Below are 23,722 nucleotides of genomic sequence, written 5' to 3'. Positions count from 1 at the left end.
TAGTTTTAATTTTTGACATAATATCTATGAATTATAGAGCAGCGAAGTTAAGTGGTCCAATGATAGCAACCTTATGTATCTTAGACAGACGTCTATTTCTGTTTAGTGGTTACAGAATGGACAGCTACTTTTGAAACCTTATTTGAGCCTCTACTTTCGATGCTCAGGATGTTGAGGACATGTTGAGGATGCATATTACTGAAACGAAAATGTCCAAATCCGCCGATTTATGCAAAATTCGTGGTAGTCGCACGGGTTAACACGTGATTATAGGACATCTGATATCCCGTACGGGGGTTAGGAACTAATTTCCGCCCTCATACACACGAGCGACCATTGTTTGTGTCATCAATCTTTTCGATAGCGTTTGAAATGTTGGCACGTCATAACGATTTGCTTCCATGTGGAGCTGGTATGTATGCGTAGAAAAAGTATTGTATGCAACGGTGTTTAATTGAGTAAAAAAATACTCGTGGCGTCTTAATAACAATTTTCGGCTTCGCCTCAATTTGTTATCCACGCCACTCGTCTTTTTTGACTATTTTAAACGCCTGTTGCATAAAATACTAAAAGAAATTGATGGATTTGATTTAGATGTTTTGCAGTTAATATTTTACACGTGTCGGTGTGGTGAAAAAATGTTTCACTGGGTGGCAAAATTTGTTTAACCCACGTAGGTTAAACAAATTTTGCCACCCAGTGAAACATTTTTTCACTGGGTTTTCCTTGAAACCCTCGCAATGCACAAGATGCCACATTCTGAACCTTCGCTTGCTTGGGTATGAATATTGGTACAGTCAACGACACGACACAGCTGTGAATACAGACAATGTGTCAAGAATATGTATAAGTACAGAACTTTATAGGCTATTAGACTCATATCGAGTTTGGCACAGTAAATGATTGTATTTTGTAGTATTTGAAATAAAATAAAAAAACAATATTTATAGATTTTGGGTATAAAAATGTATTTTGACTACGTATTTTCCATTTAAAATTTAAATCATTTTGTGTATTTTTTATTTATTTTAGCCACCGAAAACGCTGTCAGCGATGAAGTGACGTTCGTAATCCTGCAAAAGGATTCATATAGGAGGTGCAAGCACAAATTGCTCGCCCTTAGAGTTGGTCAAAGGCGCCTAGCCTTCAGAGATAACATACACTAGAGAAATTTCGACGGGTATCTCGGCGGTCGAGGTGGTGTAGCGGTTTATCACGTCAGCCGCGTTAGCTGGAGACCCGTGTTCGATTCCCGGCTTCGCCACCTCCACCAGTGGGCTTGATCGCTTTTTCTTTAGTGTATGGTATCTATTTCAGTTTATAAATCACTGACATATTGAACTTTATTATGCCTTCATACTTAAAAAGTCAGAAAATGTTGTTTAGAATAGAATGACCTGATGCACAGATAATCTATAGATTAACATGACTGTGTTGTTTTCGCCTGATTACGTAAAAGTATACTTTATAAATATTTTTTGCTAATCGTTAACTAGAACATTACTTTGAATTGATAACGTGCAAGTTAATCAATGTTAACCCGTTATACTTACTTGCGTATATTTTACATGCAATTAATTTTCCCACCCTTCCACCGCAAAAATAAATATAACACCCCGCTACCCCTTAATTAATTCACCCTTTATTAACCTAAATTACCTAACTTAAGTCCAAATTGTTAGCCCTAATTAAAACAATACACTATTAAAAATTGGCCATTAAAACAAATACTGTGATCGTCTAGTAAGTGGTAGGACCCCGTAGTTGTGCGTAGCAATCCAGATTCTTTTTACCTTTAGGAACTTGCTATTAGGGTTAAATTTAAGTTGATAAAACTAAGGCAGTAATATATTCACTTGAGGTATAATAAGCAGAGTGAACGACATTTGTGAAAGAATTTAGTGCGTTGAGATAAGAGTGTGCGAGATAGGTAAAATTGTGTAAGGAATATAAATACAGGAAATATATTAAAAATATATACAAGACATTATTTAAAATGGGGTTAATTGTTTCCGACCCACGAGTCCCTTATACGTAGGAATAATAGGTGTATAATATAACATAGCCTATTATAAGGACCTCGCTCGAGCATTTGGACAAACCAGGTTGCTGATTCAATTTATGTTTTATCAAACATTGAACAAATGGGATCCTTAGAACAAAAGTAAGCTGATGTAAAGTGTCTTTGCACTACTTAAAAATGTACTACCATAGTAGTAGATATCAAATATTTAGTCAAGGACCCTTTAATCCCGGTATAATTTTATATGTTTTGGGATGATTCTGCAACCAAGTCCTCTACCGTCAGGATAGAAACTGCTCTGCCTACCCCTGATCTATCAAGGAAACAGAATATCTATTTTGATACCCATTATTGGGCCTATTCATTGACCTTCTTTTGATACTAAGACAAATACTTCATTGATCTAGCCTTTCGAACGACAAATCCCCAGACTCACACGCCATCCCATATATATATTTTGGTTCGGCCTTAGCCATCGAAAGTTGTCCAAGATCCCAAAGTATAAATTCTATATGCGTGCAATTTCCCACGTTCCGAGTATAGTGGTCCATTGCTTGACATCGTGTTTCACTAGTCAATGCTAGAATTGTTTGATCTCCCAGACAACGTTATCGTTAACCATATTATGAAAATGGAATGATGATTCCAAAGTCTGCCAATCTCGAGGCCAGTGTCAATGATTCAACTTTAGTGAACAATCTTATTTTTATATCAATGATTCTCCTTGATAGCGACAGGATCCTAACATCCATAGATGTCCTATGCCTCCCTAGTATTTAGTATTAGTATTAATTCCCACAAGTTATCCTTTAACTCTAATAAAGTTTACATGTTAAGAACAATAAATAAAGTTATTAATCCTACTTTCATTGAAATAGCAAAATTATCTTACTTAGGAATGAGACAATAGTATGGAAATCCTTCTAAACACCCAAAGAGATTCTAGCTAATAGAATGTGTATGTACATAAAGTAAATATGTGTAATATTTTATGTATCTATTTTGTTACATGTAGTAGTTGTATTAGAGATACTCAGATCCTAATTTTAATTAATAATATTCCAAATTAACCGTTAGAGTTAATTGTATGTAATAAATAAATTGAAATTTGTACGTCTTTAAATAATTACCACATAAATATAACATTCATGAATATCTTGTTCATATGAAATGAATAAGTACCAATATTAAAATTTATCACCTTCAGATAATAGCATTAATCTAAAATTACAAATATAAACACATTCAAAATAAACAATCTGGACACTTACTTGTAGTCTTCAAGTCTAATTTACCAAGATACCTTCTCGCCAGTCTCCAACCTCTCAATGCTCGTGCCTCAAGTCCGCTTCCTTCTTAAACTACTGATGTGTTCCCTTCAATGCTCCCTAGTCGAATGACTTCACCAATTCTTCTGAAGTGAGCACCTCAACGTTCCCTAGCCGACTGATTCCCTCTGACGCTGCGCTCTGAGTTTTATTGTCCCGATTTTAACGCATGCGCTGTGTTGTTTTATGGCAAATAGTGCCTGATTGTGCCAGTTGTGCCTAAAACGCCTATTGTGCCGGTTTTGCCTATTGTGCCTAAAACGCCTATTGTGCCGATTTTGCCTATTGTGCCTAAAACGCCTATTGTGCCGGTTTTAATTCCGAGAATTTCTATTTTTAATTTGTTGGAATTCCATTTCGTATGTAAGTTGTTTTCGTTTTATTTATTTGCAATTTTTAAGTTTTTATCTCTGTATGCATTTGTTTCTAAGCATAATTATTATAGTTATATCTTATGATTTGAACCGAGGACTGTGTGGTCCGTTACATCTGCCCCTTTTATTTTCGTTTGATTCAAAATAACATTTTGTGTTAAACGAAAATAACCAATAAAATAATTCAGTTATTGAAATTTTCAATTTCCCATTTTCATAGTTGTGGTGAATAAAAGTGACCAATACTCAAAAGAACCTCACTGATCCAGCACGAATTATGAACTTAATAGTTACCCAGACACATGAGTCAAATTGCCACCAGCCAGAATTTTCATTCCAGTAAAAGCATTTGGTTGTGAATCAAATGTACCCTAATGGTAAAATCCTTGCATCCTCATATGGGTAGTTAGTCACATTGTCCGACAGGTAACCCGCTATCTCCATTGTACAGATATTATGAACTTACAAAGATCTCTTCACTAGAAAGAAAAAGCCTTTCTATTCTCAGGTAGCCACTGACAACTGTTCTCCCCATAGTTCAAGGAACCAGTCCACAACTCAATACTAATCAATAATTTTCCTCCTTTCTCGGCATAATGTCCTATGTATAATTATAAGAGTAATCAGACAATCAATGTTTTAATCAAATCAACAATTTTATAAATATGATTCCATGTTAAGTCACATTTTTTTTTTTTATATGCCAGACAAAATTATCTGATTTATCCCATAAAGACACAGGGTGTGTGTTTAGTTCGTTTGTTAGCGGCATGTAGAGTATGTTGTTACCAAAAGAATGTACCTGTAAAAGGTATAAATTATTTATCCTAACACCTAACTCTTTTGGTATCAAGTTTGTGTAACCCTTTCCCCATTTCGAAATTCCAATAACTGCCGTCACTATTCTCAGACTTGCAAACATGAGGAAACCCTTCATATCTTCAGATAACACTTCATCCATTCATCTAGCTAATTCCTCTCTTCTTTCTATTATGCGAATCTCATTTATACTACTCGTTCAGATTTCATCCTTCCTCATGCGCTCAATTTTACTGTTTCTGACATACCTGCAAGTCCACTTAGATAATGACAGTAAAAATAATATATAATATCATAATTAAAAAGCTCTCCCTTTTTCTTGTTGCTATTTCAATTTTTCAAATTGATCAGAAATTAAAAATAATAAACATAGGTACTTATATCGTAAGTACAGGGACTATGTTATTTTTTTTACTTTATGAATCACCTTATGCAATCACGTCTTACATTTAACTTTCGCATTAACCCTATACAAACGTACGCAAAATTGTACGCAAAACTGCAAAATATTGTATGTGATGCCAATTACCGTTAAGTATTAATTACTTACATTTTGTTAACCTATAGTTCAAGACGCAAAGTTAAATTATGGAAGATGATACTGCTAAGAATTCTCCTTTTGTAAGTAGGAAAAATAATACAAGTACCTAACTTGTTACGCCTAGCTGCTCTGATAACATCTTCTAACTCTATGACATAACTATCTTCTAGTATTATCGTTACAAACATACACACATACCTACATACTGAACTATCATTAGCTTAATAAACCTATCGAACGCGCATATGACACTGTTTGAGTTGCAGGCGTCCATAGGTTACGGTAACCGCTTTACATCAGACGGGCCGCACGCCTGTTTGCCACCATATATAAAAAAGATGGAAAGACACATGAGTGAAAGTTTCCAAACATGACGAAATATGAGACTTGGTTGCACATAATATTGTACGTACTATTTTTCTAAATAAATGATTGCAACGATTGTTGCATTGTTACACAACGATGGTAGTATGGCTACCGTACCGTACATCGAAATCTACAGATCCAACTGAAATCTTACTTTGTTTTGTAAACGATTGAACAAGAATTACGTTTCGAACAGTATGCGAGCGAAACCGCGGGCAAAAGCTAGTAAATCCTGTACTACTACGCATTACCTATTTATCTCATTTTATAACTAACTAATATGGTTCTACGATCCGTTATTTAGCAAAACATAGAAAGTTTGAAATTTGGTGTTCTTCAACTGACCTTTTAATTTGTCATAGTATACTAGCAGTCTAAACAAAGTTTTACTATAATAATATTTTTCTCCTCAATGAAACTCCACAGAATATATTTATTATCATGGATGTTTCCCTTGTATACAAGCATGTTTTTATCCATTCAAATAGGCATATCGTCGCTTAGCACCCATAGCACAAAATTTGATAGGTTTGGGGCTAAGTTGAACTGTGTAAGATGTCCCCAATATTTATTTATTTATCTCATATTTATATAAAAAAAAAAGCATTAAGATTGAATGTAAACGTCAAATCACTGTCTCTATTTTATTATTCTACAATTCGTTCCACATAGTCTGCAGAGCCCCATTCATACTGGATAAATTTTAGTCGCATCCGGTCCGTCAAATGTCTTATGATCTATAGAGCCCTTTTGATTTTTCTATGGCAACATTTGCTATGCTGACGTCATTGCCACGTCATTACTGTCAGTCAGACAGAAATAAAAGAAAAATGGATGCCGTTCAGACGTACACGCATTATTTGGAACTGAAAATTACGTAATTTATCGACCTGCTGGCTTGTATTTGTTATAAATCATAAAAAAGTGAGTAATACATTAACTAAGTAATGATATATGTTGTTAGTAATGTGGTAAATACAACACAAAATGTGTATAACGAATGTAATAAATAAATGCTTGTTTGGTTTTAGATTATGGAAAACATCATGAACAATAATGAAACAAACCGAACCTTTAGCTACAATAATAAAATGACCCCATGACGCCAGTGGAACTACGTGGTTTTCTTTCATGATGATTTGATGATACCATAATGGAATTAGCCAAGTTTTCGCCGTAAGTAATAATGTATTTAACTTGTCCATCACAAAGCAGTTCATAGTTTAGTTTAAACCTTGACTTGCTAAAATGGTAAAATGTTTTCCAATAGAGAGATTGTCTAATTCCTATAGCGCACTACAATAACATTCTAATTCTGGTCTTAGAGATGGAGAATTTTAGTAAGCCTACAACTTCCTATTTCTTATGTCCGCCTATTTACATGTTTCAGGTATTGGGTGCTAGATGCCCCTTGGAGTTAAGCCCCAGTGCCACTATACTACCTTACCAGTTATGTGTGGGTGTTGTAGTCCTAAGACACCCCGGAGGTACAAAGGGCCTTCACAAGCTCACGCCACGCCTTCCTATCTTCAGCAACCCTCGTGACCTCGCTCCACCAGCTCAAACCTGCCACTCGCAGCTCATTTTTCGACGGACCGCTTCCATGAGTAGACAAGGCACCGACGATCACGGCTTGCATCACCTGTACTGCTATGTAATATGTAAGTTACACTTTTAATGTCTAATGATTCTGTAATCTGTTAACTAATCTCACCTAGTGTTAATAAAATTATTTGTATGCCTTGAATTATAAGGTACGGGTTCGAACCGCGACCCATTGTCCTTGAGAACTGTCATCTGATATTTGCCAGTTGCTTTTGAGTGAAGGAAATCATCGTGAGGAAACCAGACTAATTTCAATAAGACCTATTGAAAATTAGTGCCTACGCCAAATCCTGGAATTAGCTGTCAAGCAGACTCCATGTTTCCATGAGCCATGGCAAACACCGGAATAATGCAAGGAGGTTGAATGAATTTTAAAGTTTGACCAAACAATGTTGGTTTTAAGCAAAAATTGTATAAATGAAGAATGTAAGCATTACCGAATGTCAATAATAAGAATCATGCTTAGTTTGTAATCAAGTAGGCCTGTACAAAAATGCCCCTTCAATTTTTATTTATTTATTTAACTTTTATGTTGTTGTTAAGTCAATTATTTCTCTTTTATTCTATTTGGCTAAACTTTATTTCGATAATAGTTTAGTATGATAAAATTTGAAATTTATCCCGTAATTAAAATAGACCCTAATTAATAAAATGATCAAATACCTATTTAGTTATAAAATCTCTACCAATCTTATTCTTATAACTTATGCTTATAACTAGGACTTATTTCCTACTTAATTAATAAATATTTTCTTAAATTTTCCAGAGCATGCTGAACAATACTGCCATTATACTAGGATCAACGTCCTGCCCCTTCCCCGGCTGTGTACAAATTGGAACTCCATTTGCATGCCCCTTTGACTGAGCAACGTGTGTGTGTGCTCGAAACACATTCACTTGCAACAGAATGACTCCCAGGCTGACCTGGCTCAGCTCCTGTATGTCTGATCTACATAGACAATGGTAAAATGTTTTATTTATTTATTTATTATTCTTTGGTTTACTCTAGGGTAAATAATATTGTTTGCCCTTATTCCTGATTCTAATAATAGCAAGTCTATTACAGACTGACTCCATTTGTTCATTCAAACTATTATACTGTGCACTATATTTGGCACAAACACTACTACTAAGTCTAAAATCTTAAGTCTAGCTTATTTATCTAATTCAGTCAAATTGATCTATGCTAACCTGCTGCATCCACTGATAACTGGTTCAAAAAATCAAAACACAGACAGACGGATAATCTGACAAAGTCATAAATATAGGAAACCTATGATCAACTTACTCGCTCTATTTTATAGTATACTAGAATTACTCTAATCACAATCTATTGATAAATATTTTAAAAAGCTTGCTCTTGGCAATTATGCTTTCCTATTGTAACCTTAGGTTATATTGTAGACTACTCCATAGTTATATATTTACTAGCTACATGCTACCTAAAGAACTGAAATTTTATAAACTCATTAAGTGGGATGACAATACAATATTACAATATCATTAAAAGCCGACTTCATGAAGATGTCTGACAAACAATGCAATTCATTATATGACTTGTTGTCCTGTATGTATAAAAAAGGAATGCACATCCAATAGTGGAATTGCATTCTAAATGTTTTAACTGAAATGTATTTACCCTTCATTTTTGTTCCAGGTTTCAATGAAAGAGTGAAAATTCTTCTCCATGTACAATCACTTCTAACGCCTACACTGACTACACCAAATATGATCATCACTCAACGTGTCTCACATCAAGATACTTTTCAAAAGTCATCGAGAAGAGGAACATAATATCTTTTTTCCCATGGTTTCCTGAATAATCCTAACTAAAAGTTACTTCTCTATTCTATTTTTCCTGCATGGAGTGGCGCTTTTCCGTCTAATGGAAACGAAATGAACATAAATATGCTCTGGGTTTTTTTTGTTTTTGTGCACCTTTTCAATATTACTAATAAAGCATTTTGTGGGTGTTTCATTTACCACCTTCCTTCATAATTTTGCTAGTGTGTGATTCACCATATCCCTAATTATTAAATGCAATAGCTACTGCAATCTGTTCACTGATGGGAATCATTTCATGTTAACACAGCTTTGAATACTATCTTAAATAATGACTCAGACTGACTGTCAATAAAAATATTCCTAGCTATAAGCTTGCCTGAGGTTAATGAATGGTGTGCCTAACTCCTTACTTGAGTACTTAAGAACTATGCTTAAATTCTAGATTGTATGTTCTTGACATTCTTGTCAATAAGCTACTTGAATGTTTGTCTCTTTCAAGTAATTATAATTTGTTCACACTTCAGTGGAAGACAACTAATCCTTAGTTGTTAGTAAGTATGAGACGTGCTAATTGCTACTCGTTTCCCTATGATTATGAATACCATTACTTATTCTATTGTTAATTTTATTTAAAAATAAATCAAAATCAGATCAATGAGTCTCCCTATTGACATCTTAAGATTAAATAGCCTCTATTTGTCAGTATAATCACAGCTAAAATAGATATTTCACAGCTTAACGCTTGTCTAGATCAATCATCATTTTATTTCCTAGTTTTTCTGTAGCTGATAACAGCTTATCACTAATCAGTTGATAACACGAAAAAGGGGCGAGAAGATAGTGAGGTAAGAGTGAACATGATATTGTCTTGCTGTCAAAGTGACATCTACCATGATATGCGACACTGTTGACACATGAAGAATAGATTTTGACAAAATGTACTTAATCAAGTCTGTGTATCGCATACTGTCATTAATTTAGCTTATTCTGTTTCTTAAAAGAACATGCCAATACTAGCAACTTGTACATGACATACATACATACTACATGCCAAATCTAGTTAGAAATCAATTCCTACAGAGGCCCATAGAGCAAAGTACCTAAAATACTAGCAGTATTTCCTTGCTTATTTCTACTTAATTTAGTGAGACTGGCAGATATATTATAACCAACAGAACGGAAAATCTTGATTCACTAAACAGTAAAAGTTTCCCTTAACATAAAACATGTACAACGTTTTAATATTAAATTATTTTGATGTATCTAAGTATTTATAATCTTCCATGATATCGTTTTAAAGAACCCTCGACACAAAATTACCACAAGACAGTCGATCTGTGCGTAATTGCTTTCAGTAACGACTAATTTGTTTTAGTACAAAACTTTCCCAGTAGATAAATATAACCGATACCATTGAGGTTTTATTTTTGCTATAATCTCTTCATTATCGCAACAGAATAAATATTAGCTAGAAAACGAATAACTTTTCTAAATTTGCCATTCCAATTGAATTGTTTCATTGACAGCTGGTTTGACATTTTTACAATAGCCTCAAATACTTTCTTCTATCCCCGGTGTCCCTAGTCGATGACAGTTTTCTGCACGTGTTATCTCTTATCAGTCTGTACGCACGTTGTTGATCGATAATTATGTTATTGTTTACATACAATACCATGTGCACACGCGATTCCAATTATCGTATAAAGCCGCGTCCTAAGTTCGTAACGGGTAACGTTTATAAGTTTAGTTTATGCTAGAAGCGCAAACTGTCATTAGTTCTTTGAATAGTGAATTAAAGTGAAATAAAAATCTAATTAGATAAGTGATAAGCCTACAATGGTTTTAAAATTACACAGCTATGTCTAAAGTGAGTGAAATGTGTTGTGCAAAGTGCAATGTTTCTGTTTCAATATCGGATTATAACTTTGTTTAAAAATCCAGGTTAGTGACCTTAAACTTACAAAACATACTTCAAAATGAAACGTATCTTAGAAAACTATCAATAGCTTGATTGCCCCTTAGACTATTACGCAGTGGTTAATAAGAATAGACGAATGATACAAAATTAAAATAAAGTTTCAGCATGAAGGATAGCAAGTTCCCAAAAAGGATATCTCATTCACAGCAACACTTTGTGACAACATGTCACTTGAATATGCTAACAATTGGACATATTTAGGGTCTATTACATCCTGGTCACGGACTAACACTTTATAACACCCCGCTACCCCTTAATTAATTCACCCTTTATTAACCTAACACTACCTAACTTAAGTCCAAATTGTTAGCCCTAATTAAAACAATACACTATTAAAAATTGGCCATTAAAACAAATACTGTGATCGTCTAGTAAGTGGTAGGACCCCGTAGTTGTGCGTAGCAATCCAGATTCTTTTTACCTTTAGGAACTTGCTATTAGGGTAAATTTAAGTTGATAAAACTAAGGCAGTAATATATTCACTTGAGGTATAATAAGCAGAGTGAACGACATTTGTAAAAGAATTTAGTGCGTTGAGATAAGAGTGTGCGAGATAGGTAAAATTGTGTAAGGAATATAAATACAGGAAATATATTAAAAATATATACAAGACATTATTTAAAATGGGGTTAATTGTTTCCGACCCACGAGTCCCTTATACGTAGGAATAATAGGTGTATAATATAATATAGCCTATTATAAGGACCTCGCTCGAGCATATGGACAAACCAGGTTGCTATTCAATTTATGTTTTATCAAACATTGAACAAATGGGATCCTTAGAACAAAAGTAAACTGATGTAAAGTGTCTTTGCACTACTTAAAAATGTACTACCATAGTAGTAGATATCAAATATTTAGTCAAGGACCCTTTAATCCCGGTATAATTTTATATGTTTTGGGATGATTCTGCAACCAAGTCCTCTACCGTCAGGATAGAAACTGCTCTGCCTACCCCTGATCTATCAAGGAAACAGAATATCTATTTTGATACCCATTATTGGGCCTATTCATTGACCTTCTTTTGATACTAAGACAAATACTTCATTGATCTAGCCTTTCGAACGACAAATCCCCAGACTCACACGCCATCCCATATATATATTTTGGTTCGGCCTTAGCCATCGAAAGTTGTCCAAGATCCCAAAGTATAAATTCTATATGCGTGCAATTTCCCACGTTCCGAGTATAGTGGTCCATTGCTTGACATCGTGTTTCACTAGTCAATGCTAGAATTGTTTGATCTCCCAGACAACGTTATCGTTAACCATATTATGAAAATGGAATGATGATTCCAAAGTCTGCCAATCTCGAGGCCAGTGTCAATGATTCAACTTTAGTGAACAATCTTATTTTTATATCAATGATTCTCCTTGATAGCGACAGGATCCTAACATCCATAGATGTCCTATGCCTCCCTAGTATTTAGTATTAGTATTAATTCCCACAAGTTATCCTTTAACTCTAATAAAGTTTACATGTTAAGAACAATAAATAAAGTTATTAATCCTACTTTCATTGAAATAGCAAAATTATCTTACTTAGGAATGAGACAATAGTATGGAAATCCTTCTAAACACCCAAAGAGATTCTAGCTAATAGAATGTGTATGTACATAAAGTAAATATGTGTAATATTTTATGTATCTATTTTGTTACATGTAGTAGTTGTATTAGAGATACTCAGATCCTAATTTTAATTAATAATATTCCAAATTAACCGTTAGAGTTAATTGTATGTAATAAATAAATTGAAATTTGTACGTCTTTAAATAATTACCACATAAATATAACATTCATGAATATCTTGTTCATATGAAATGAATAAGTACCAATATTAAAATTTATCACCTTCAGATAATAGCATTAATCTAAAATTACAAATATAAACACATTCAAAATAAACAATCTGGACACTTACTTGTAGTCTTCAAGTCTAATTTACCAAGATACCTTCTCGCCAGTCTCCAACCTCTCAATGCTCGTGCCTCAAGTCCGCTTCCTTCTTAAACTACTGATGTGTTCCCTTCAATGCTCCCTAGTCGAATGACTTCACCAATTCTTCTGAAGTGAGCACCTCAACGTTCCCTAGCCGACTGATTCCCTCTGACGCTGCGCTCTGAGTTTTATTGTCCCGATTTTAACGCATGCGCTGTGTTGTTTTATGGCAAATAGTGCCTGATTGTGCCAGTTGTGCCTAAAACGCCTATTGTGCCGGTTTTGCCTATTGTGCCTAAAACGCCTATTGTGCCGATTTTGCCTATTGTGCCTAAAACGCCTATTGTGCCGGTTTTAATTCCGAGAATTTCTATTTTTAATTTGTTGGAATTCCATTTCGTATGTAAGTTGTTTTCGTTTTATTTATTTGCAATTTTTAAGTTTTTATCTCTGTATGCATTTGTTTCTAAGCATAATTATTATAGTTATATCTTATGATTTGAACCGAGGACTGTGTGGTCCGTTACATGACGTCACTCCACTCGAATTCATATTAGCAAATCGTTCAAATTTGTTTTGATTAAATGGTCTGATGTGACTAAAAGGAAAGTAGCCTATTGTAAAAGTCAATTTGCGGCTAGAGTAGTATTATAAATGATATCTCTTGACACAGTATCAACCAAAGGTGTCGCGCATTCTAAACTAGCATATTTTTTATTGATATTTCTAAGTTAGTTTTTTGGACCTTATTAATATTTGTTTAAACGGAGTTAAAAATATTTTATTTTTTTTCATTTTAAACATGGTACCTTGTGTACAGAAAACAAGGAAAAGGAATTTAAATGGGATTTTTATTTACGTACCTACAAACATACAAGCATTTGTTGCGTAATTAGGTCGAGGTCGGACTCAACTCAACACAAATTATTGTGTTGTGATTATTATTAATTCAGGTGTAACCAACTTTTAATTGACAAGAAACACTTTAGGTATGTACATATGTACGTAGGTACCTACGTATTTTACGCAGAAGGGCATGCCCCCAGATTTATGGATATGGGAATGTAAAAATACTTTTTCATCACACCCGCACTTTAAATGTGCTATTGCACGCAGGCGGAGCGTGAGTTATAGAAAAATCGTTCTCCCAAGGGAATAATGAAATTTCTTGTACCGTACTTAACTTTTTTACATCTATTTACATATTTTTTTACATTGCGAGTATGATGAAAAACATTGTGTGTAACTCTGGGAGTATGAATATTCCTAACTCGAGTCATTAAATCGTCTAAAAATTTAACTTACTCTCGTTGGTAATATTCAATTCAACTTCCGCCCCTTGTTGCACAATGTACTATTAAAATTTTTAAAAGGGACCTAATTGAACCATATACTTTTCCTGGAAGGTAGGACCTTATAAGTAATTTATTTTTCCCCTCACTCGCTCAGAAACACGTGTTTTGTCCTTTAATACCAGCGGGTAAAAGCGCATTTTATCCACTATTGGGTAAAGTAATTTGACCTTGAATAAAGAATCTAGTAATAAAGATGATTTACCACTTTTGGAACTCCTGGAAGCAGTGTAAAACGCATTTTTTGCGTTGTAGTTTCCTCGCTGTAGTAAGGGGAAAAGTTTTGTGTTACACTCGGGTGCAAATGTATTTTACTTCTCGTGTTAAAAAACTCACAAGTTCAGGATTCTGTTCTCGAACCACTCGCTTCGCTCGTGGTTCAACTATAGACTCCTTTCACTTGCTCGTTTTTCAATTCCACACTCGGCGTTAAAATACAACTTTGCCCCCTTTTATAACAAATAACTATTGTTCGTTTTTATAGCCGATAGCTCATAGTTTACTAGCACGCGGTGGGCCTAACCTGCTTAAAATATTTTTAGATATGACTGAGTCTCACGGGAGTATTATAATTATATTTAGTTATGGCATGGCTGGCGAAGCGCTGGTAGCCTAGCGGTAAGTACGTGCGACTTTCGTTCCGGAGGTCGCGGGTTCGAACCCCGGCTCGCTCCAATGAGTTTTTCGGAATTTATGTGCGAAATATCATTTGATATTTGCCAGCCGCTTTTCGGTGAAGGAAAACATCGTCAGGATGCCGGACTATAATTCCAATAAGGTGTCTAGTTTAACCTTCGGGTTGGAATGTCAGATGGCAGTGGCTTTCGTAAAAACTAGTACCTAGATCAAATCTTGGGATTAGTTGTCAAAGCGGACCCCAGGCTCTCCCATGAGCCGTGGCAAATGCCGGGATGACGCAAGGAGGATGATGATGATTATTTAGTTATGGCATATAATGTATCAATAACGTAATTAATGCATACTGTCTTTCTGGCGACAATATTCAATATCTGGGCAACCGAGCTTCGCTCGGTTCTGTTTCATATCCTTGACATGTGTCGCCATCTAGTTCAAAAATGAATAGTACCTAGCGAAAGAATTCTCAGCCTTAACAACATAACTACTCCACACGAGATGGCGCGCATTTCGCCACAAAAACTCAAATAGTGTATTTTCTATTCGTTTTAGCCTTGAATCTGTGTTTGCAATAAATAGTACATACATCGACCGAAATAATTCTGTCTTAACAGTACAACTATTGCACACGAGATGGCGCGCGAAGAAAAACGCATGAAAACTCGAAAATTCGCGTTTTCCGGGACCTAAGGATAAGTTAGACCGATTTTTCACCCCCAAAAACCCCCACATAACAAATTTCTGCGAAATCGTTAGAGCGGTTTCCGAGATCGTCAGTGTAAATAAATATATATATATATAAATAAATAAATAAATAAATAAATAAATAAATATACAAGAATTGCTCGTTTAAAAGTATAAGATATGTATCCCAATAAACATGAAATATGTATGTTAAGAATATAATTGGTAGCACAATTAAGTTTTCATTTGCCCGAAGCGACTGAAATATTTGTGCAACGTTTTGGATTGAAGCGTTTTCCATTAGCAGTCTCTTTTTAGGGTTCCGTAGTCAACTAGGAATGCCATGTCTGTCTGTCCGTCCGTCCGTCCGTCCGTCCGTCCGTCCGTCCGTCCGTCCGTCCGTCCGTCCGTCCGCGGATAATCTCAGTACCTGTAAGCATTAGAAAGCTGAAATTTGGTACCAATATGTATATCAATCACGCCAACAAAGTGCAAAAATAAAAAATGGAAAAAAATGTTTTATTAGGGTAGCCCCCCTACATGTAAAGTGGGGGCTGATTTTTTTTTCATTCCAACCCTAACGTGTGATATTGTTGGATAGGTATTTAAAAATGAATAAGGGTTTACTGAGATCGTTTTTTGATAATACTAATATTTTCGAAAATAATCGCTCCTGAAGGAAAAAAAAGTGCGTCCCCCCCCCCCCCCCCCCTAACTTTTGAACCATATGTTTAAAAAATATGAAAAAAAGCACAAAAGTAGAACTTTATAAAGGCTTTCTAGGAAAATTGTTTTGAACTTGATAGGTTCAGTAGTTTTTGAGAAAAATACGAAAAACTACGGAACCCTACACTGAGCGTGGCCCGACACGCTCTTGGCCGGTTTTTTTATTTACCGATCAGCCTGTAGCATATCAAAGCGTTGGCGTGGAAAAATATCATCAAAGAAATTTTATATCGATTATAAAAATGATTGAATGACTATACGTATTAAGGTATAGCGGGGCAAATCTCGACTGGGGGTCAATTGTAACTAATTCACTTTTTACATGTTGAGTTCTACATGTATCCACTGAACACGCCTACCATATATAACCGGTAGACACGCTATTTAATAATGCAAACATTGTAAAACATGCAAAAAATTGACCTTACACCATTCAGATGTTGTTTTTAACCCCAAAATATTATATGTAATACGTGAAGCAAGCAAAATATTATATGTCTTAAAATTCATAAATGTATCCTTAATTTGTTTGCTCAATACAAGTATTTATTAGGTATACAAGTGCAAGCGAAATGCACATATCTTCAAAACAAGGATGATTTTTTAGGACTTACAATCGTCATACTAAGAATCGTACCTACCTCAATTTTTTTGCGCTATCTATGAAATACTATCATAACTACACTGATGATGCCTACTAATTTATTTTTTTCAAAATGTGTATTGACGTGATATCATGATATTAAAATAAAGAAATATTTCATAAATTTCTTCTTATAAAAAATAAAAACGCATAAAAATATTTTGGGAAAATATGATTTTGGCCACTTCCAGGCTGCGAAAAAGCGCCATCTAGTTTTAAGCCTAAAAGGCCCATACATTTCAGGGGTACGCTTTTTTGTATGGGCTTTGTCAGTCCCGTATTAAACGTCGTTGCTTCAAAAATATATTTATTCGAATATGATCAAGGGTCAGAGTGGCGGGGCAAAGGGACCGCGGCCTAACTGCAACGTGGTCGGCACGCAGTACTCACACAAGTTTCACTTGCGTCGCAGTCTGAATTTGCCATACCACTTCTTATTGAGTTTCGAATGATTCACGGGGTAATTTCATTATTTATAATCGTAATGACCGGGATAAAGACCGTGATTACGTTTTTATTTTTGTCCAGCTCCCGATATTTTGACGCAGTTACATCCATCACGATCACAGATAACTTAAAATGGTGGGTGGATGTCAAAGTTGGGTAGACAGCGCGCGATCTACCCTCATTTGCGTGCGATGGTTGCGTGCGCTTTCAACGTTACTAGTCTTATGATTCGGTCAAACTGTGTTTTTTGAAAAAAAAAATTAAATCCAAATAAAAAGAAATGCGGTTTGATACCTTAGGGTAAGGTGCTTTGCGCACACTAGCGTCCCCTCCCCCCACCTGACGCAACCCCCCCTTTTATCCTAAAATATGTTCCAAAATTTAGTTTTTTTTAATTTTTGGGGAAAGTATACATTTTAGAAAAAAGTTGTCAATGAAAGAAATAATGCTCATGAAATTCCCAATAATATAGGTCATATAATATTTTTTGATATCGTGCACTATTTTCATGTTATCTTCTATATACAGAGTGGGGCCTGTAACAAAGGCGAAGAATTGAACTGTAGGCTATTCTCCTTATACTGATCAACATTTTTTCAGTGACTTTTAAAAATTATGAAGTCTTTAAATTTTTAATTTTTCATACAAAATAAATATTAGCTTCAATGTACGCCATTATTGTTGTCATTGACGTTGTCTGTCACACTTTAGACTTAACAGAATTTGCAATACATTACCTCTTAGAAAAAACTTTCAAGGGTGATAAAAATCAAAATACATGTTATTTTTAAAAGTCGCCGAACAAATGTTGATCAGTATAAGGAGAATAGCCTAGAGTTCAATTCTTCGCCTTTGTTACAGGCCCCACCCTGTATATAAACGGCAAAGTCTTGAGTGACTGACTGACTTAAATCAAGGTAAAGCCCAAACCGCTGATGCTAGAGAATCCAAATTTGGTACGTAGGTTACTTATAAGGTCTACGAACCCGCTAAGGAAGGAATTTTCAAAATTCATCCCCTAAGGGGGTGAAATGGGTGTCCAAAATTCGTATGAGGATCTACCTTTATTTTGAGAATATGAGCTTCAAACTTCGTATAAGACTATAAAGGTAAAATTAAAATGGAAAGAAACTAATTTCAGCGTTTTTGGATTTTTATCCTTTAAGAGAGTTAAAATGAAGCTGGCTGAAGTTTGTATGGGGAATAAGTTTTATTTCAAGCTACAGGCTTGAAACTTGGTAAAAAGGTACTTCAGAAGGGCAAAAACTAGTAGCTTGATAAACTTTGACAAAATTCTGGAATTAAACCACCAATAAACATATTACTATTTCATTAAATACTGTGTTATATCGAACTTCAACAAGCTAATGCACGAATATGGTAATGCTACAAAAAATGCATATAACTTTTTTGTTTAAAATTTAATAAGAATTAATTCATTCTTAGACACTTTTTTCCTAACTCTGATACTTTTATATTGATTTAAACTAACACGATCTTCACTCATATTATTAAATTAAATTAAAACGGGACTTAATCGCGTAAAAACTTACGTTTAAGTATATTTAACCCGACGTTTCGGACATGACATTACGTCATCGTCATCGTCGGATTAAATATAAACGTAAGTTTTGACGCGATTAAGTCCCGTTTTAATTTAATTTAATAATCTGATACTTTTCTCAAAAATGAAGAAAAACCGTAAACCGGGACCTATTTCGTGGTAAAAGGGGGTGTTGCGTTAGGGGGACGGTAGGGGACGCTAGTGTGCGCAAAGCAACATAACATTTTGCTGGATTTAATTTTTTTTAATTTCCCATACATTCGAACACAACTTGACCGAATCATTAGCACTGATCTCATCCATAGTCGTTGGTCTGTCCAAACTGGTCCAAACAAACTATACTCACATCACAGTGTCACTAAGTTTTTCAACTCTGATTTCACTGGTTTTTTTATACAAATTACTGGGCTCCATACATTTGATATATGGCTTTATACTATCTTCACTATTGAAATTTATTATTTATATTACCCATCTACGTATGTATGTATAGTACGTCTTATTAGGTCTAAAGCTACTCAATTCAATGACCACGGTCTACAACTAAGTCTCTTCGCAATGGCTTCATAACTTTGTTTCTCTAAGGGCGCATGCCCTACGTCAAGGATATAAAAATAAGTTTCCATAACTCGGCAAACGCGCCACTCCACATTGTTTCAACGGTCACCAGGCTCTAGGGATTTCTATGACGATTTTCGGAATCTTATTAGCGCCGCTGACTTGTGGGCAAAAACGTGAGATGTGGTCCTTCGCCTGTGACGTGATTATCACTCCTTTTCACATTATCCTATGACATTAACGCTAGTTAAACTCATGAAATATGTAAGAAACAGATATTCTACAACTCAAATGTTGAACTTCGTAAGAGATTGTTTAGTAAGTAATTACCATAAAGTTTTACACTATTGAGTAATATATTTGTTTTATTCATTGAGGTATAATGTACTAGAGAGGACACGGCGAATGAAGGGACGGGCTCCTTAAACGCGATACTATGGCCGCCATTTTGACAACTGGAATCATAGATGAATCGCGCAGACATGACATGTAGGTAATAAGGTATAATAATTGTGATCATATTCTGTTTTCAATATATAATATAAAAATATTTATTTCAATTTATAGTTTTGAATATTACACGGTTCTAATACGAATTTTAGTCGATAATATTATACAAAAAGCATGATTTTGAATTATTTCTGAATTATAATTCTCATTATTGACGAAAAATATTGACACCAAAACTGAAATAGTATTAAAGTATTTAATGCAACCGGTGTTTAAGGGAGGTAAAACAAGGTGAATGGCGCGATTATTATTCTGAGCGACAGAAACTTACAAAACTAATTTTATTCAAAGGAAATTAAAATTTATGAAAAAAACAATTACTTATTTTTATTTCACTGAGTAGAAATTAAATATAACACAATGTACAATAGTGCTAAAAATAAACTACTTAGTATTTTTATTAAATCCACAGTCCACATTACGCCATCGTGCATGCTCTAAATTTTAAGTGTGTCTGTGGCCTGCGCACAGGTGGACAGCTGGATTATAATAAATCAAATCAAAGGCGGATCCAGGAGGGCTTAGAGCTTGACCAATCCCTGAGGTGCGGTAAATATAGCAAAGTTGTACGACGTGAACCGTCACTGACTACAAAGCTGGATCCACCCTCGGTTAAAAATATTAAAATCTATATGAATATAAATCAATCCATATTATAACAGTCATCGTTTAAGGGCCGGTTGCATCAAACCGTCTGTCATCGGTAAAGCGTTCGTTAAATTTTATTGTATAGGAAGTTCCATAGACGTCTGCTGCGTGACGATGATGTGTCTGTCAAATGTGGTTGATGCAACTGGCCCTTACTCTCTAATCTTTGAAGTATCGGTTAATTTCGGTAACAGCAGAAAGCTTATCAATTCAATAAATACCCATATTCAAATCGTTAACTTCCGAACATTACTCAAATGTTTCACGATCCATTGTGCTCTGAACAATACATTTCGGTACGTAATATAAATACAGTAAATACAAGGGTTCATTGTTGAAATATTTAAACAAATATGGGACTATGAAATATAAAAATTGTTAATCTAACAAAAAACATAATTATGATGATTACCATAAAGTTAAATCAAGCTGTTGTATTTGCCATTTTGAAATGAATAATTTTCAGAGATTCATAACTCTGGAGTTTTGCACATTGTATTCATCGTAAACAATAGTCTTGGAGTTTTGGATTGGTTTTGTTTGGTTTGTTGTAAAGACAAGGGCGAAGGGTCAAGGGTCATGGGGCCGTGACGCCTCCTTCCACTGAAGGCTGGCTCAGAGGCCTACAATTTGACCATGCGACAAATGCGACAATTTGACCAAGGATTACCATACTTCAGATTAGGATTAGATTAGATTAGACATTAGGATTTACATACTTCATACTAAGAATCGTACCTCGATTTTTTAGCGCCCCTACCTACTATTGATGCCTACAAATTTATTTACTTTTCAAAATGTGTATTGACGTGATATCATGATTAAAAAAAAAGAAATATGTCATTTGTTCTTATAAAACATGAGAACCCGCAAAAATATTTGGGAACAATATGATTTTGGCCACCATCGGGCTGCGAACAGCGCCATCTAGTTTTAAGCCTAAAAGGCCCACACATTTCAGGGGTAGTGTTCGTCCTAGGGATATCTATTGAAGACCAATGGATTGAGAATGAAAAACTGGTATACCTTCGGGGGTATAAGAAGTGATAAGTAGATATATACATATACATACAAAAGTTATATTCAGTAGACGGTCTTTCTGGGTAGACGGTCTTCCCGACACTGACCATACGCTATTTTGTATGGGCTTTGTTAGTCCAGTATTAAATCGTTCTTGTCCGATACAAAAAAATAAAATGGAATATTGTGCATCTCAGTAAAATAGAACAAAACTCACAGAGCTATACAATTATCACTAAGCACTAGGTCATACAAAAATGTTAGTTTTAAGGTACTCAATTGATTCAAAGAACCTGTCTTTTTGAGTTATGATTAAATAAGTTTATACAAAACTGCAATTTTATTTTTCTATGTCATAAGTGAGTGTGTTTAGTAAGACGTCCCACTTTGTCAGTTACCATTAAGGCGAGATTTACTTGTACATATCGTCACTACTTTAAAAAAAACTTGTATCTTTGTCTGTCAATGAAAAGAAAATTGTAGTAAGTATTAAGTATGTATGGAATGCACATAGACTTACTGCGTTTTAAGTTTGAGGAGCAGCGTGAGATACGAGATTTTTCCAAAGTAGTGACAATATATGTATTTGTATTTAATAAACTGACGAAGCGGCTTTATAGCAATCGACAAAGTGGGACGTTGTCCCGTGCACACTCACATATATTTTATTTTAACATAACTTCTCAATAAAATGCATACTACACATGTCAAAATAAATCTACCTATGATTCAAAATTGTGTCGCTTAACTCAAAACACGGGTAAATCCATTCTGCTGCAAGGTTGATTCTTTTCCAGATTATATATATTTTTACACATATATAATCAACCTTAAAGCAGAATGGATTTACCAGAGTTTGTAGTTAAGCGACACTATTATTGTCTTGTCTGATTTTAATGCTTGGTTACGGTTAAGAAGATAATTTTTAAACAAATAAAAACAGATCTTTTACTAATATATATTTTAATAAGCACATTCATAAACTTTCTTAAAAATGAATTTTTCCCAGAAACTTCTGTTCTTTTTACGAGCCACATCAACAAACACAAAGCATGTTTGCAACCGCCTACCGCTGCTGCACAATCACGGCTCTGGCAAACAACATCCACAATAGTTTCTTCCTTCTCATCAATTTTGGCAACCACTTCGTACATTTTGTTCCGTACCCTGTTCTCTGGGGTTACGCGGCATTTTACGAAACATATTACATTTTCACGTTTCACTTCTACGTAGCCCAATTATAATGCGTTTAATGGTGATTTATCTGGGGGTCTCTGATGAAATGTCATAACAAGACTTGTAGGGTCAGCCAATATTGTTATTCGGTGGAGATAGCCACAGAAATACCGGGACAATGAAGCTATTCACATTTGCCTGTAGGTACAAGTAATCTACGGTGTGTAAGTATAATAAGGTGATATACCTAATAGTGACAGATAAGGTAAACCTTTATCAAGTCATATTTGAAATCGTGTAATAGGATGTATTTATTAGGTACTCGTACCCTTATCAACTATTACTAATTTATATCAGAACTTGTAATCGAATTATTATAAGATAGTTACCTACATTTTTTATATAACTTTATAATAAGTCTAGAGGCAGAATAAGTCCTGGCAGGCAATTATGGTCGCGCTTATAACGATCAAACGACATTGGTCTCCATATCGCGACACTAATAGTGCGATAGGGACGGCCATACATTCGAGCGAGACACAACGATAGGACTTTTCATTCGCACGTATGGCTGTCGCTCACCGCTCCGCGTGGATAAGACAATGTCGTGGCTGGGCCGTAATAGTGCGATAGGGACGGACTGCTATTTTATCGTCTATCGCGCGACCATGCTTCCCGTGCTGGTTACATAAGATTACCCAGTAATACACCTATGTAGGTATGACAAGAATGGCAAATAATCATGCACGTAAATACGCCACTTAAACACCTAGCTTCTACGCCTCTACGACGTAGCACTCTATGGTGCTCCCAAACTGACTGTTATAAATGTTATAATACACGGTGTAAAATGAGGAAACCGAATGATTTTAACTACGTATTTCTGAGGGCAACATAAATATAAAATGTAAATTTCGACAAAAAAATTTTTGTGTCATTTTTTTTAGTGTTTTTGGATGTCTTTTCACACAAAAAGTTTGTATGTCCTTCAATCTTCTGATT

General features: G+C 34.9%; 1 protein-coding gene across 1 annotated transcript in view; it reads left to right on the top strand.

Moving 5' to 3' along the window:
• The window catches only part of LOC125241233, a 120,616-nt gene that overhangs the window by 71,464 nt on the left and 25,430 nt on the right, over positions 1-23,722 (top strand). The window lies entirely within an intron of this gene.

Source organism: Leguminivora glycinivorella, chromosome Z (assembly GCF_023078275.1).
Source record: "Leguminivora glycinivorella isolate SPB_JAAS2020 chromosome Z, LegGlyc_1.1, whole genome shotgun sequence".
In the NCBI taxonomy this organism is placed as follows: domain Eukaryota; kingdom Metazoa; phylum Arthropoda; class Insecta; order Lepidoptera; family Tortricidae; genus Leguminivora; species Leguminivora glycinivorella.
This window is presented reverse-complemented; position numbering and strand designations above follow the sequence as displayed.